Source organism: Schistocerca gregaria, chromosome 8 (assembly GCF_023897955.1).
Source record: "Schistocerca gregaria isolate iqSchGreg1 chromosome 8, iqSchGreg1.2, whole genome shotgun sequence".
Taxonomy (NCBI): domain Eukaryota; kingdom Metazoa; phylum Arthropoda; class Insecta; order Orthoptera; family Acrididae; genus Schistocerca; species Schistocerca gregaria.
This window is the reverse complement of record NC_064927.1, coordinates 311,111,638-311,123,095: the sequence shown is the minus strand read 5'-3', so window position 1 is coordinate 311,123,095 and position 11,458 is coordinate 311,111,638.

Below are 11,458 nucleotides of genomic sequence, written 5' to 3'. Positions count from 1 at the left end.
CATCGATGTTCGTTTGAGACAGCGTTGTGTGATTGAATTCTTGAATGCAGAAGGTGAAACGCCCATATGCATTCATGAAAGACTGAAGAAGGTGTATGGTGTTGTGACAGTGGATGTCAGCACTGTTAGACGATGGGTTCGTCGTTGTAAGGAAGCTGAAGGGCAAACACCGTTGACTGACGAAAAGCGGAGCGGCAGGCCAGTGAGTGCAGTGACTCCACACAACATTCAGCAAGTTGATGACATCATTCGTGGTGACCGTCGGGTGACTGCAGATGAAGTGTGTCGCATTTTTTCTCTTAGTAAAGGCAGTGTGATCAATGCAAGACCACACACCAGTCGTCACACCTCTGACGAGATTGTCAAAATTGGATGGGAAGTTTTGCCTCATCCCCCATACAGCCCTGACCTGGCACCATCAGACTTCCATCTGTTCGGGCCACTAAAAGAAGCTCATCGTGGGATTCATTTTGAAGATGAGGAGGCCGTCAAAACATCCGTGCGTCAATGTCTTAGGAAGCAGAGCTGTGATTTTTACCGTGCTGGGATACATGCCCTTGTTCAAAGATGGACCAAAACTGTAGAGATGGGCGGAGATTACATTGAAAAATGACAAAATGATCCTCAATGTTGTGGTTTTCAACCTATGTAATTGCATTTAAATTTCCTGACAATTAAACGTAGAAAAAAAATAGGAGGCATTACTTTTTGACTGACCCTCGTACATAGAGCACCACAACGGAAGAGCTGCACAGCGCGTTTATCAACAACAACATCCTAATCGCCGTATCCCGCATCATACGACCTTTGCTGCTGTGTACCAACGTCTGCGTGAGACCGGATCATTTAGCAGATTACCTGGACAGGGACGCCGTCGCACGGTAAGAACGCTGCAATTTGAGAAAGCTGTCTGCTGGTCCCGGAGGAGGTTTGAGTCCTCTCTCTTGCATGGGTGTGTGTGTGTTTTTTCTTAGGATAATTTAGGTTAAGTAGTGTGTAAGCTTAGGCACTGATGACCTTAGCAGTTAAGTCCCATAAGATTTCACACACATTTGAACATTTTTTGAGGAAGCTGTCTTGCAGCGTGTGGAGCAGGATCCTTCAATCAGCACTCGTGCAATTGCACGTAACACGGGAACGAATGAGGCGAATGTAAGAACAGTCCTTCGAGAGCAATTGTTACGTCCAGCCGGCTGGAGTGGCCGAGCGGTTCTAGGCGCTACAGTCCGGAACCGCGAGACCGTTAGGGTCGCAGGTTCGAATCCTGCCTCGGGCATGGATGTGTGTCATGTCCTTAGTAATTCTAAGTTCTAAGGGACTGATGACCATAGCAGTTAAGTCCCATAGTGTTCAGAGCCATTTGAACCATTTGTTACGTCCATTTCACTTACACCGTGTCCACAATCTGGAACAAGTTGATTATCCACCCAGAACACAGTTTTCGCAATGTTACCTGGAACAGTGTGAAATTCATCCTACATTTCCAGCCTCTGTTGTTTACCGACGAAGCAACATTCGGGCGTGATGGAGTCTTCAGCATGCACAATTCGCATGTTTGGAGTGAGGATAACCCATATGCCACAGTTACTAGCGCTCATCAAGTGCGGTTCTTCCCTAATGTGTGGGTCGGTGTTGTTGGGGACTGTTTAATTGGGCCGTATCTGCTACCTCGGCCATTAAATGGGCAGGCACTATTCCAATTTTCTCGAAAGAGCATTGCCAGAGTTGCTGGAAAACGTCCCGCTCCCTACAAGACAACGCATGTTGTTCCAACATGACGGGGCGCCAGCACATTCCAGTCGCCGCGTGCGTCGATGCCTCGACCGACGGTTCCCAGAAACTTGGATTGCCAGAGGTGGTCCTGAACGACGGCCTGCTCGATCCCCAGATATGTCTCCTCTAGACTTTTTTGTGTGGGGAGAGATGCGCAACCATGTTTAGGCAACTCCTGTTGCATCAGAAGAGGATCTCGTTGCTCGGATAGTATCAGCAGCAGGAGCAATTCAGGATACTTCTGGGGTTTTTGCCCGTGTCAGGCAGAACATGATTCGACGGTGTAACCTTTGTTTACGTGTTAATGGAGGCATTTTTGAAAATCTACTGTAATTCAAATTGGGTTGTGTTAATTTTTTGTCTCTTGGTTATAAAAAATGGAAAAGTGTTTGTTGGTTTAATTAATTTACCGCCAGAGAAATCTTCCTCTACAGGTTTAAATACTCCTCATAAGAAAAAATACATTAGGGAAAAATATTTGTTTCTATGTCCCCTACAACCTCCCAGAGTTTGTCGGCTTAAATACTTTTCACTCTGTATAGCCGTCCACAAGTGCGAAAGAGTTGTCGGTTCAGGATTTCGTGGACGAACTGACCTCTCGATTACGTCTCATAAATGATCGATGGGATCATGTCGCGCGATCTGTGCGGCCAAACCATTCGCTCGAATTGTCAAACCAATCACAAACAGTTATGGTCCCGTTACATGGTGCTTTCTTAACCATAAAAATTCCATCATTGTTTGGGGACAAGAAATGTATAAATGGCTGCAGATAGTCTCCAAGTCAATGGTCGCTGCAGCTTGGCTTGAGGATCCAGTCCATTCCATGTAAAGGCAGCTCACAACATTATAGAGCCACCATCAGCTTGGACAGTGCCTTGTTGATAACGTGCGTCGATGGCTTCATGGGGTCTGCGCCACACTAGCGCTCTTCCATAAACTTACCAATTGAAATAGGAACGCATCTGACCAGGCCACGGTTTTCCAGTCGTCTAGAGTCCGACTGATACTGCCAAGAGATCAGGAGAGGCGCTGCAGGTGATGTCGTGCTGTTAGCAAAGGCGCTAGATTCGGTCGTCTGCTGCCATAGCCCATTAGCGCCAAATTTCGCCGTGCTGTTTTAATGGATACGTCCGTAGTACGTCCCACATTCATTTCTGTGGTTATTTCGCGCAGTGTTGCTTTTGTGTTAGCAGTGACAACTCTACGCAAACGCCTCTGCTCTCGGTCGTTAAGTGAATGCCGTCGTCCTCTGCGTTGTCCGTGGTAAGATGTAACGCCTAAAATTTGATATCCTCAGCATACTCTTGACACTGCGGATCTAGGACTATAGAATTACCTATCGATATCCGAAGTGGAATGTCCCATGCGTCTAGCTCTATTCCGCGTGCAGAGTCTGATAATTCCTGCAGTGCGCCGGAATTACACCGGAAACTTTTTTACGTGAATCAGTTGAGTACAAATGACAGCTCTGCGAAATCACATCCCTTTTATACCTTGTGTATACGACGCTACTGCCATGTGTATTTGTGGATATCGCTATCCCATGACTGTAAATGAGGATTTAGGTACTGCTGGCAGCCGGCCGGTGTGGTCGAGTGGTTCTAGCCGCTTCAGTCTGGAACCGCTCGACCGCTACGGTCGCAGGTTCGAATCCTGCTATAGCGTCCCCAGTGCTATATTACGAAAAGACTTAAGAAACAATATTTATAAAGAGACATTTAAAAATTGAATAATATATTTTTATCATGTAGCCGTAAAATAATAATTTCTCTACGTAAGTTTCGAATGCAAAGAGATAATTTATGACAAAATGATCTATAGAGGTGACAAGATACGCTATTTTGTAAATTTTTTAGTCGTCTTCACTTCTTCTCTTGTCTTGATTGATTGTATATAGACGGCCATCTTGCGAGTGCTGGCAAATGTAAGCATATTTGTATGAGTTAAGCAAATTATATATATATATATATATATATATATATATATATATATATATATATATAGAGAGAGAGAGAGAGAGAGAGAGAGAGAGAGTTAACCTTATTGTGCACTTTTAATTTGTAAGAGGTGATCCCGATTTCATGTCCGCATTCCTTGAGTTAACCTGCGTTCGAGTAATTTACAGTTCAACAATCGCAGCGGCCGATGGAGCCAACGACGCCATTACGTGGCGATATTAATTTATGAAAAATTAGCGGAAGCGCAATACTCGCCCGCTATTAACATAACATACATTTTTCTCCACAGCCGCACGAAGCTGCAGAAATACGTAGCTTTAAGGTTCTTATTTTCAGTACCATAGCCGAGAGCCAGAGCCAGGACTCCCGACTATAATACAATGGTTAATGGAGGTAAGAGAAAAAGTACTCTCGCGCGTGTGTGGACCGCAATTGTAATTAATAACTACAGATCTTTTGCTTTAAAGTGAGCTGACTAGCCGAGGAAATTAATATGAAAAGTTTATTGCATTGTTCAGCTTATATACTCATGTTTTAAGATTCAGCGAGTCTATCATTCATTAACGTAACAAATAATTTAAGTTTAATATTGTTAAAAAGGAGAACTTCACAAAAGCATTTAACCGTAAATAAAAATTAAATGAAATATCATTTTTATTAAGGCCCACCACGTAAGTCGGCAACAATCAAAAAATAATAATAACAATAATAATATATTAAATTACGACGGCCGACGGACGCGTGACTGCCTCGAGTATGGATGTGTGTGATGTCCTTATGTTAGTTAGGTTTAAATAGTTCTAAGTTCAAGGTGACTGATGACCTCAGCTGTTATGAACCATTTGTTTAGGTACTGGTTAATGTAGCTCGTAAATACTCCTCTCAACGCTTTATTTAAAATAATACAGTTAAACAAGCTTACCTTCTCATAAGATCTTCGTACATCAAAGTCAACGAGACGAAGCAGGAAAAGGCGATGAGCGTTAATGATTTAAAGTTATTTAACTTAGGGATAACCAGTGAATGGAACTGATAAGAACACAAAGCCCTTATATTTTACTGACATGTAATAACTTTTGGTTCACATACTCCGAGCAGATGTAAACTCGTGGTGCAAAGTGCACGCTAGTAAACGTGATACAATAAGGAAGCCGGTCCTTTATCTACGACATAGCTGTTGCTACTCATGGAGCGACATTTTAAGTAGCAGAAGCCTGGCCAACATCTACTCTCGAAGGAACTGCCATCTACTATGACGACAACCACTTTAAATCCAATCCGGGCATAATTCAAATGTGTGTGTTCCACCTACGAAACAAGGAGACAAAAGAGAAAGTTGAGCATCACAGGGAAAGTACGCCCAACACCTAGGACTAAAGTTGGATCGGGCTTTAAGCTACAAATAACAAGGCATACACAACAGACAGAAATTATACACCTGGAACTACCTTATCCACAAGCTGACAAACACCAGATGGGGAGCGCAGCCCAGCGTCCTCCGCACTTGTTCTGTTTTCCTTTGCTGCGGAATACGCCACTCCAGTCTGGAGGGTATCTGCACGTGCTAACCAAGTTGATGTGGCTCTTTATGAGAAAGGCCGCAAAGTCACAGGGTATCTAACACCGACTCCAGTCAACAAGATCTTTCGACTCACGGGGTAGCACCTCCAGATGTAAGAAGACAGCTAGCAACAGATAATTGAAAGAAGATGCAAGAAACAGGTCCAAAGCATACATTGCTTGGATCTAACAGCCATCCATCACGACTGAAATCCAGAAGAAGCTTCCTACTTACAACTGCACCAATTCCAAGTTCAGCAGAGCCCGCCGAACCGAGCTGTGGAGAATAAAGTCTCCCGGAAGATTACGGATAGTAAAAGTAATGCTACCGTCAGGCTGCTGTCTCCGATATGTACATCTACATCTACATTACACTCCGCAAGCCAGCTACTGGTGTGTGGCGGAGGGTACTTTCGGTACTACTATCTGATTCCTGCAACCCTGTTCCACTCGCGAATAGTGCGTGGGAAGAATGATGGTCGGTAATCCTCAGTATCGGCTCTAATTTCTCGAATTTTCTCCTCGTGGGCAACACCCGAGATGTATGTGGTAGTGCTGTCCCGAAAATTCAATAGTAAATCTCTTAGTGATGCACAACGTCTCCCTTGTAACGTCTGCCAGTGGAGTTTGTTTAGCATCTCCGTAACGCTCTCTCGCCGGCTGAACGATAGTGTGACGAAATGCGCCGCTCTCCTCTATCAGTTCTACCTGATAGGGGTCCTAGATAGATGAACAATGCTCAAAAATCGGGCAAACAAGCGCCTTATAAGCCACTTCATTCGTGGATGAGTTACATTTACTTAAGATTCTTCCGATGAATCTGAGTCTTGCCTCTGCTTTTCTCACTATCTGTTTTGTACGGTCATTCCACTTAAGGTCGCTCTGGAAAGTTATGCCTAGATATTTTACGGCAGACGCTGTCTCCAGCTGCTTGTCACCAATTATGTAGCTGTACAGTAGTGGATTTCTTTTCCTATGTATGCGCAATATGTTACATTTATTTTAGTTCTGGGTCAACTGCCAGAGTCTGCACCATTCATCAATTCTTTGCCGGTCGTTCTGCAAATTCTTACTATCTTCTGGCGTTGATACTTTGGTATAAACAACTGCATCATCTGCTAATAGCCTTAAAGATCATCCGTGGCTTTCTACTAGATCATTTATAGATATTGTGAACAGCAACGGTCCTATCACACTCTCCTGTGATACTCCGGATGTTACCTTTACATCAGTCGATTTAGTTCCGTTAAGAGCGACGTGTTGAGTTCTTTCTGCAAGAAAGACTCGAATCCAATCGCAGGTCTGCTCCGATACTCCGTAAGCTCGTATTTTTTTCATTAAACGGCACTGCGGGACGGTGTCAAATGCCTTACGGAAGTCAAAGAACACGGAATCATCCTGAGCGCCGTTGTCCAGTGCGCCGTGGATCTCATGGAGGAACAGAGCGAGCTGATTTTCACAGGATCTCTGTTTGCGGAAACCATGTTGATTTTTGCAGAGAGAGTGTTCATTTTCCAAAAACGTCATAATTTTTAGCATAAAACATGTTCCATAATTCTACAACAGATTGACGTCAACGATATAGGTATATAATTGTAGAGATCTGTCTTACGGCCTTTCTTAGAAACGGGAATGACCTCCGCTTTTTTCCAGTCGTTAGGTACCTTTCGCTGCTCAAGCGATCTACTATAAATTACTGCTAGAAGAGGAGCAAGCTCTTTCGCATAATCTTTATGGAATCTTATAGGTATCTCATCTGGTCCTGAAGGCTTTCCACTACTAAGCGATTGCAGCTGCTTTTCAATTCCGCGATCGGTTATCTCAATATTTGCCATTTCAACGTTTGTACGACGATTGAAGAGGGACAATGTTACGATCTTCCGTGGTGAAACAACTTCGGAAGACCGAATTCAGTATTTCGGCCTTCTCTCTGTTATCTTCCGTTTCGGTGCCAGTGTGGTAGCTGAAATAATGAATTGATGATTTTGACCCATTTACTGATTTTACATACGACCAATATCTCTTAGGGTTTTTACTCAGATCGGTTGACACCGTCTTATTTTTTAAATCATTGAATCCTTCTCTCACTGTTCTCCTTACGCACATTTTCGCTTCGTTCAGCTTTTGTTTGTCAGATAGGTTTTTACTTCTCTTGAGTCTGAGATGATGTGCTCTTTGTTTACGTAGCGTTTTTCTAACACGGATATTAAACCATGGTGGATATTTGCCATCCCTTAAAACCTCACTCGGAGCGTGGGACCTGGAAAGCCCTCCACTGGTTGAGAAGAGGAGTAACAAGGTAATTTGAAGAAGTGGGTTTCAGTGACAACCCATGTTTTGAGGATGGGGCAAGGGAGGATCCTGAACACTTGCTGGTCTGCAGTAACCTGAGCGAACCTTGTAACATGGGAGACTTGTCTGCAGCGAATAACCGTGCCATTCTGGTTGTTGCACAGTGGACTCACAAAATGTGAAATTCTCTGCGTTCAATATTAGATTGTAGTTTTTATTATATTGTGTTTTATTGTTCTTTGGACTGGGATAAAGAAATAAAATAAGGGACGCACAGGATAGGCATTCTGACAGAGATTTGCACAGGCCAAATTTTAGTAATGTTATCATGAAATGAAGTTAAGCTGAGATGTTTTGAAGCAAAAAAGAAATATTGCCCTATTTTCTAGGATCCTCGGAGGCTAATTACAAATGATTCGAATTTTGGATGAATTTATTTCACTAAGCATTACATAAAAGTAGTCAATATATGAAAAAATATACATCATAGAATCGGTAGTGAAGTTCGATCCATGCGCGTTGGAGCACGTCCCTGTCGATGTTCAGGAGCGCAGCAGTGATGCGATCCTAGCTTTCAGTCGGCACTGTCTCTCTCGTAAGTTTAAAGAAAAAAATTACAATATATAACTTCTGGAGATCTTGGGCGCCGCCTGAAGAACGCCAAATCATTCATTCTGAGCCCTGCACGCAGTCCACCCGTTTGGAAGTTCCTCCTTCAGATGATGCACTACCTTGAGCCCATGAGGTGGACCACCGTCTTCTTGGAATACAATGTTCGGGATATCAGCTGTAAGTTTGGGAAACAACCCGTCTTGCAAAATGTGTACTTACACCATACGCGGTACAGTTTTGCAGGAAAAAAGGAGGGCCTGTACACTTTTCTGCCTGAAACAGCACAGAAGATATTCACCTTTGGGTTATCTGTTTTAGTTTCCACTGTACCATATGCGGATGTTGTGACGATTTACTTGGCCGTTTATGTGGGACGTTGTTTCATCACTGAACGAGGGTGACGGGGGGAGGGGGGCGCAGGGGGGACGAGTTAAATTCATCATTTTCCATTTCTTTCCAGAAAAGTTCACAAAATTCGCGTCTGACGAGGTCGCCTGGGAGCAGCTGTATGAGATATGCTTTCTGATGTAATCATTTGGACAGAATCTTCCACAAAGTTGACTGTGAAATGTATAGTTCGCGACTTGCACGACTTGTAGGTAACTTTCGGGCTTTCGGGTACGGAGGAATACCTCTCAGACAGTCTACTATTTCAGCTGCAACCCCTGGTCGCCCGGAGCTTTTTCCTTTACAGAGGCAACCTGTGTCCTTGAACTGCTGATACCACCGAACTGGGTTGATGGCTGTATACTGTACTCTGTTCGGGAGAGACGCTGCACAGTAGTGACGAAGTCAATCTTCCCATACTGCAACACATAAAATGCTTTGTGTTGATTAGTCATCATTGTACAAACTGCTGTCAGACTGCGGCTTGCAGAACTGCGATGAAAGTTGCAATGCATTAAACAAAACTTTAAAATATTTCCATTTCATTGGTTGTTAGTAAACATGGGTGGGCAGTATATTTTTGAAGCTCTAAGACGTCAAAATCCGATGAATCATTAGTGATCACCCTGTGTTCGGCTGCTCCTTTGTATCACTGTGTGCAAATAAATTGTAGGTTTTTACAAAAGCTTACCGTTCCCGTGGAACGATGGTTTTAACCTCTAATGTTCTCTTTACGTCTTTATAGTTCAAGTCGATCCTTCATTTATTTAATAACTCGTGTATATTACGCAAATGTTTTCTTTTTGTGCAGGCCGATGTGCCCGAGCGGTTCTAGGCGCTACAGTATGGAACCGCGCGACCGCTAAGGTCGCAGGTTCGAATCCTGCCTCGCGCATGGATGTGTGTGATGTCCTTAGGTTAGTTAGGTTCAAGTAGTTCTGAGTTCTAGGGGACTGATGACGTCAGCAGTGAAGTCCCACAGGGCTCAGAGCCATTTTTCTTTTTGTAAAGAGACGCCGCCGCCAAATTTCGCACACTTGCTTCTTTTTAAACAAGTGCACACATAATATTAATGTCGTCCCTCTTACTTGCGAGTCCTTTACAGCTTAAAGTGCAGGATACTATCTCATTGTTAAATAGCCCTGTAATGTAATCTGGGCGTAGTCCAACTCAGCGTGGCCGACATCGAGAAGTGTCTCCCCAGGTGGTTACGTGAAAAGACATAACAAGCCAATTACTCAAATTTTTTCATTTAATAATCACTTATTGTGGCGTAATTACATAATCTGAAAACTATTCGAAATGAAATTGTAAATATTAAAACAAAACGAAGATGGTGTGACGTATATTCCACTACATAGTAGTCAAAAATCATGAAACACAAAATTTTGACATGGCATTTTCACTCTCACAGTCATATCGGAGCAATCTATTCCCATTCACGAACTTAGGCAATTGTCTTTTACGATTCTCAGTTTCACCTTGATGTTTCAGGATATCGCTTTACTTTTTGTTTGTATTTCTTTATTTTTATTGGTAGTATTTCAGGATCCGTTCTTTGGATGTATCCAGTCCATCTCAAATCAGTTTACTCCGTACCCCTCCAGAGGGCAGTGGTCAGCGTGTCTGGCTGCTATGCGGAGGATCCGGTTTCGGTTACCGATACTGCCATGAATTTTTTTCTTCGTGAAAGGACTGGAACGGGGTGCACTCAGCTTCGTGATGCCAGCTGAGGTGCTTTGAGTGAGAAGTATTGGCTCCGAGGTCTAGAAACCCGACCACGGAGGGTCGGAGAGCGGTGTGCTGACCTCGCTCGCCTCCATACCGCATCCAACAGTCACCATTAGCAGAGGATAGCACGGCGATCTGTCGGTCCCAATTGGCCGATCAAGGCCAGTATGTGGAGCTTTAATTTACTTTATACCGAATTTTCTTTTATCCTGTATAATTGTAGTTCATTTCTTTCATTGCAGTTTCCGATTCTCGATGTTGTTTCACATCCTTTGACAGCAGAAACTTTCTTTTAATTCTCTAGATATGCTTTCCTTCTACCCTGTTTACCACTAATAACTCACTTTCATACACTGAAGAGCCAAAGAAACTGGAACACCTGTCTAATATCATGGGAGCCCCCGCGAGCCCGCACATGTGCCGCAGCACGACGTGCCATGGACACGACTAATGTCTGAAGTAGTGCTGGAGGGAATGGACACCATGAATCCAGCGAGGTACGAAGGGGCAGAGATTTATCCTGAACAGCACTTTGCAAGGCACCCCAGATATGCTCAATAATGTTCATGTCTAGGGAGTTTGGTGGCCAGTGGAAGTGTTTAAATTCAGAAGAGTGTTCCTGGAGCCACTCTGCAGCAATTCTGGGCGCGGGGGATGTCGCATTGTGCTTCTGGAATTGCCCAAGTCCGACAGAATGCATAATGGATATGAATGGATGCAGGTCATTAGACAGGATTCTTACGTACGTGTCACCTGTCAGAGTCGTATCTAGACGTATCAAGGATCCCATATCACTCCAACGGCACAAGCCTCTCACCTTACACAGCCTCCACCAGCTTGAACAGTTCCCTGTTCACATGAAGGATCCATGGATTCATGAGGTTGTCTCCATACCCGCACACATCCATCCGCTCGATACAATCTGAAACGAGACTCGTTCGACCAGGCAACATGTTTCGAGTCATCAACAGTCCGATGTCGTTGTTGACGAGCTCAGGCGAGGCGTGTCGTGCATTCTTCAAGGGAATACGAGTGGGTCTTCGGCTGCCATAGCCCATATCGATGAAGTTTCGCTGAATAGTTCGCACGCTGACACTTTCTGATGGCCCAGCATTGAAATCTGCATAAGACACACATCGCGC